This window comes from Oryza glaberrima, chromosome 10, assembly GCF_000147395.1.
Source record: "Oryza glaberrima chromosome 10, OglaRS2, whole genome shotgun sequence".
In the NCBI taxonomy this organism is placed as follows: Eukaryota; Viridiplantae; Streptophyta; class Magnoliopsida; order Poales; family Poaceae; genus Oryza; species Oryza glaberrima.
In genome coordinates, this window is record NC_068335.1 from 13,734,516 (window position 1) to 13,740,942 (window position 6,427).

At 44.1% G+C, this 6,427-nt stretch overlaps 1 long non-coding RNA gene across 4 annotated transcripts in view; it reads left to right on the forward strand.

Annotated features, from left to right (window-relative positions):
- Positions 1 to 5,133: 5,133 nt before the first annotated feature.
- LOC127752544 (uncharacterized) overlaps positions 5,134 to 6,427 on the forward strand; it is a 3,846-nt gene continuing 2,552 nt past the window's right edge. For 2 of the 4 annotated variants that reach the window (XR_008012382.1, XR_008012383.1), the window contains exons 1-2: positions 5,136 to 5,884; positions 6,201 to 6,249. This is a non-coding gene — a long non-coding RNA (uncharacterized LOC127752544). Of the gene's footprint in view, positions 5,885 to 6,200; positions 6,250 to 6,427 lie in introns of all 4 variants that reach the window. The other 2 variants (XR_008012385.1, XR_008012384.1) reach the window with 2 other exon arrangements.

The following is a 6,427-nucleotide window of genomic DNA, read 5'->3' on the forward strand; positions in this document are numbered from 1 at the left end:
TGATTCTTTCAAACACTTACTGGCTTCACTGACCACTTCTAATTAAGCATGCTTGCATGCTCTAATACGATTACTGATCCCTCACTGAACAAAATAATTGCTGACGGCCAGACGAGAAGAAGCAGCAATTACCATCACCGTGGCCAACGTGGCACTCAAAGATCACTGGCCTAGTTTGCTGCCTGGCGATGCGAGAGCAGGCCGATCGAAGAGAGGTGTCATGCATGATTTCGTGGCATTATCTTCAATTTCACGAGGTGCAAGGATCAATGGTGGAAGAATCAGTAAGCTAGATTGCCGACCGGAGATTTGTGGCAAGCTTCAGTTCCTGATGCCTTCCAATCGCAATTAACATACAGTGTCATAGCTAGATAATCCTGATCGATATCAAGCGGCAGCAGCAGTAGCACTGCACAACAACAAACTTGAGATCACTTTGAGAGTGCAAGCTTAGATGCAGCTGGAATAGATGGAACATATGTTTTTATGCAAGTGAAATTGTGGCCCTATCGTGCAAGATTCTGCAAAAGTTTTGGTGTGCGTTATCCTACCTACGCGCTTGAAAGCTGTATAGTGTCAGCATAGAACATACGTATAATTGATTTATAAGAAGTAATTTTAGTATGGTTCTTGGGAGTTAAGTACCAAATTTATGGCATATAAGATTTGGTATCAAGGACCATAAATTAACTTTTGGTATCTTATGGTATCTCAAAAGGACTGTAAAATTTCCAAAGTAATATAAAGTAATAATCCTGTCCTAATCCCTTCCTGGTAGCTGTACCAGAAGATGTGATTGAACTGTAAATATCAATGAGCCAGAAGCATAGTACACCACCTGCAGTTGTGCAAAGTGATCCAAGAGGGGGGAAAGTTCTCTGGAACTTAATTAAATTAATTACCAACAAACCAGAGCACATGATTTATTTTCCATACCTCATTTTTCCTCCACATAACCACATTCCTGTGATACACATCGTATTCTACCCACACAATAAACTATGCCCTCGGTGATATCCCCTCGTTTCCTACATGTCACCGGTCATAAAAAAATATGAAAATAATTAGCAACATAGATTAATATGAAATATATCACTCCACAAACATGCAAGTTTAAATTCAACTTCTACAAGTTGTAACAAAAATAACAAATATAGTTACAAATGTGCAATAACTATTTTCAGTCTAATTTGTTATTTTTATTGCAACTTATAGAAGTTGAATTTGGTCTTGCATGTTTGTGAAGTGATATATTTTGTATTAATCCATGTTGTTAATTTTTTTTAAATCTTTTAATAATTATTTAGATGACATGCAAACAACGAATGGATATCCCCTCGAGGGATGAAAATCCACATCCATTTGTTGGGGGCACCAAAACCAGTGCCCATAGAGCGCCACAAACGCCAGGAAGACAGCGAGTTTGGGGCATCGACGTTGTCCGCGAGATCGACGACTACACACGCATCGACACGTTGAAGGGAACTGGAAATATCATCCATGTTCTTTCAGATTATTGAATCGGAAATTTTATATCCATGTTCGGCAACGATTTCAGTTGTGCCACCCTCAATGAACACTACTCATATACGGCCTACAAGAAATGCTAGCATGTTGACATCTTAGATCATCCAAGCTTTGAAGAACTCATATCACTAGTTGACTTACAGTATTGTAAGACAAGATGCAAGACAAATGAAGCTCTAAACGAGAATGTACTACAAAAAGAAATAACAGGTTTGAGTAAAACGAGCTAGGCACACAAAATTGCTTTAAGAAAGAAATAATGGTTTTGCCATAGAATTCAAATAAGAGAAAACAATAATTCATTTTCTTGGTTTCTGCTTTAAAATGTAGAACAGTGTCTACGTTTTTTAGGAGTCACTACGATCATCGATCAAGATGTAATTAATCTACGGGAACAGGAAAAGAGACCACCAAAAGATCTGCATATTGTCCTTGGATGAACGGAACAAACATGGTCGAAGAGTTTCTAATGAATACATTAGCAGCAAAGGCCACATTTGCTTCAACCAAAGGAACACGGTGAGGAAAAGAATCAAAATTACTTGACACAGCTTGCACATGCACTAGTGCGGTAATAGGTGGCACACATCGATCTAGGATGGAGCTAGCCTCATGGCCGGGCTACAGTTTGCAGCTCATCCCCGGAGAATGCCCCGAGGAATTGAAAGAGAGGTGTCATGCATCATTTCAGGACTGCTTCACTTGTGTCTTGGCATGGAACCAGGAAATTAAGACAGTGGATGCGGTAACCAATTTGGTTACACAGTATATGCGATCTATGGCAAGTTTAAATTCCTGACGCCTTCCAATATCTTCAGTATAGTGTCATACATGGCGTGCATACAATATCCTTACTATGAACTCAACAATAAATCATGAGACTTTGAGAGGCAATTACACTATAGCGGAAACAAACGGCCGGCATGTATATATTGAACGAGAGAGTGTGTAGTTTTTATAAATCCTTAAGGAAGTACAACGACTTTAAGTAGCAATTTAATTACGTTGGTACCTCCTCAAACTTTAACAGTTGGGAGGTACCGGGGTACCAAAATTAATATTTTTTTCAACGGTAAATTAATACCTTTTATATTGATCCACAACATGTACCTTCACAACGACCATAAAAACTTGGTTTGTTATAGACACAAAAGTAATAGAGGTTACAGACAAATCTTAATTAAGTTAAAAAATCCTAATAGTTATGCCTTTCTTCTGTGCTCCATTCAGCTAGCTATGTCTACACTTCTCATGGGAAGTTGATCGGCACAATGGTCTCTCATATGGTGCTTGGATGGCAGTTGATGATGTCACTGGTGGAGAAAGTATTTGTAGTCCCGGTTCGTAACCCCCTTTAGTCCCGGTTTTCAAACCGGGACTATCAATCCGAGACTAAAGATAGATCTTTAGTCCCGGGTGAAATAACCGGGACTAAAGATCGAGCTGACCTTTTTTTTTTTGCATGGCCCTATTGCTGCATGGTTTATATATATATATATATATATACACGGTGGCGCTACGTAGTGCCACACACAGGCGCTGCGTGCCATGGAACTATATGACACTACTCACAACGAGAAAAGACTGCCCACCAAACCAAACCAACAGACCGTAGAGTTAAAAAATAACTTGCGGAAAACGTGGCGCAACATGAAGCAACGAACCCTCGCCCGCCGGACCAAACAAATCTGAATGTGAAGTTAAATTTTAACTAATACTATGTTGAGTTATGCGCTGCGGTGATTTCGTTGTCGAGTTAAAATTTTACCTATGTTCCGGCTATATGAATGGGTCGTCATTAACTTAAATTACGGGTTGGTGGTTGTGTAGTTAAAATAGTACTGGTAGACGATGATCGCTGATGAAAAATAACACAGTTATTTTGTAGATTCTTTTTTTTATGGATGTGTGTTGTTTCTCATGACAAGGAATGTGAGTTAAATTTTAACTTATCGTAAACTGGTATGAGTAGATAAAAACCTTGAGACATTAGGCAGTGGTGGCGATGTGTGACGTAATTCACACTTTATTATTAGAATTTTATTGTTTTGATGCACATCTCCCCAGAAAATTACGTTGATGGAAATTAACTGATGATTAATTCACCGGATAGAAATCAATTCCATGTCGCCGGATCCGCCGATCCAGAAACTACGAAATCCTAGTGTACATTGATTTGGTGTTAATTCGATAAGCTGTTAGAGGAGGCCCCGGAATAAGTGGAATTTTTTTTCATGTGATACATCCTATTGTTGTGGATAATGAACAGAGTCCTAGATCCAAAAATAATGCTTGTACACCTAAATTTAGTTTTCTCTCCACAGGGAACGGAATTTCTATTTCTTTTAGGTATGGTCAGATTCAACTCTCGTACATCATTTAGTTACTTTTACTCACAAATTACAAATAGTAAATATTTTACTCCAAACATTACATATAGTAATTTTTTAATTGTCAATATACTGATACGGAGATTGCATTTTTTTTGCAAGATGTCCGGATGCATCTAATCATATAGGAATCACATATATTAGAAACTACTTACACACAAATAATGCAATAACACATCGGAGAGATCAAATAACAGGACAACGTCCAACTAAAATCAGGAAAAATAATTGATTAATGGCGTTGTTGATCCTGGCACCTTTCTTCTCCTTCTGTATCCGTCGAATAAAAAAGGTGGCTGTTGGTGGTTTCCAGACTGAGAACGGAAACAACGGGCGGTGGCCGCTTCTTCCGCCGGTGAAGAAGATGAAAATGGAAAACTCGGAGAGAGGCATGCTCGGTGCCTCCGTCTCCATGGATGCCCGCCACTGCTCCATGGATGCCGGAGGACAAGCTCACCGCCGCAATGGTCGCCGCCGTCTCGCCTCTTGCCTATAGTCTTCACCCGTGTAGGTCCACACAGAAGGAAGGGGGCGCTGGATCCGCCGACGCGCCGCCTGCAACCGCGCCGGATCCGCGCGCATGGGGCGCAGAGCGGCGGCCAAATCCACCGCCGCATCGCCTCCCGCCCATTGTCACCCATCGACGCCGCACATGCCAACATCGCGCCCGTCCTCGCACCTCAGCACCACCAGATCCGCCGCTCCTCCTCCTCGTCACTCCTCTCATCCCCGAACCACCACCGCTGCTCCTCCTCGTCGCCAAGCCATCACCGGAACCGCCTCGCTGCCACTCCTCATCCCCTAATCACCGTCGCCGTTCCTCCTCTCTGCACAAGGAACCACAAGTCGTCACTGATCCGTAAAATGTGGAGAGGAAGAGGAAAGAGTTGGTGGACGGTTTCTATGATGGGAATCTGTAATATATATATACCATATAGAGGCAGTACGTCGAGTTAAAATTTAACAGTGTAATACGTGACGCCTGTAACGCCATATAGTAGTTCTATATATATATATATAGACATACTGTACTAGACCCCGAATACGTAGTAACTAAAATGCTCCCCCTACATCCTAACCCTCCCCCCTCCCCCCGGACACCCCACACCCGCCCTCCACCCCACCCCTGGTAACCTACCCCATGCGACTGGTCCACCCCCTCCCGCACACTGTTAATTAGAGGGGAGTAACCTATTTACTATAACACACATTTTATATATATAGTCTGTAGCAACTGTATCATTCTCCTAATCCCTCTTTTTTCGGATCGGCGAACCTGCGAGGTACGGCGGCGGTTTGTGGGTGGCAGCGACGGCGGGAGGAGAGCGGCGGGCGGTGGCGGCTGTGGCTCGTGCTCGGGGATGGATGCGGCGACGGGCGACGGCGACGGCGACGGCCTTCGGCAGCGGCGGACAACAGGCTCGGCGGGGCTGTCCACCCCCCGGATCCGGCGGCGGCGGGCATCCCTCGCTTGGCCCCGCACGGATCCACCTGCGGCGGCGGGCGGCAGTCCACCTTGCAGTCCTCCTCTTCATGCTCGATGCCGGCACCGGCCCTGCTGGATAGCCCAGGGAGGAGATTGACCTCCCTGCTGAGCGGGCACCCGAGGGAGGGGCGCTTATCGGTCTCCGTCCGCGCCTCACCACCGCCGGCAACCCTAGCCCCTCTTCCTCCTCCTCCTTCTCGTCGTGCTTCCCTGACTCGCCGCCACTGCCGCTTTCGATCTCAGGAGCCACCGCCGTGCTCAACCATTGCCTCGCTCCCGTCTCATCCTCCTTCCGCCACCTCTCCTTCCCTCCTCTCCTCCCCCAGCTTCCCTGTACCGGCATGGACACCGCCGCCACCGATCCGGATGTGGCCGGACCCGGCCCAGATCCACACTCAGAAGGAGCGTTGCCTCGACCACCCGACCTAGCCATTGCTGTGTCTGGTTGCTGCTTCCTGCCTGCATAGGAGGCAAAATTTTGGTACGCACAGAATATTTTTATTTCCATAGATGGATAGCAGTTCTCTGAGACTTTTTAGATCAACAGATCAGATCGATTGATTTTTTTTTTTCTGAACAGCTCACTACTTATGGTCCTATCGAACATAGTTTTTCTCTGAATATTTTGATATATGTGATGAATGTAGGTTTGTTATAAGCTTCTAAAAAACAATGGATGAACTAGGAGCTTGCTCACTGCATATAGTCCTGTTGAAGAAGCTAGTTTTTCTCTGAATATTTTCACTGACCATTTTTCTTCATACTGAAATGTTCTGAATATTATTTTTGGCTGCTAGCGCTAGCAGCTGCAGTGTGCACTTTTGCAGGTGGAGGCACAGCTCGATGGTATAGCAGTTTAGGGCAATTCTCTGAAATTTGGTGGTTCAACAATGCAGATTGATTGGATTATATTTCTGAACTGCTCACTACATATGGTCTCATTGAACATGCTAGTTTTTATCTGAATGTTTTTATCTGAACTGCTCACTACATATGGCCTGATAAATTACTGAAGAACTAAACT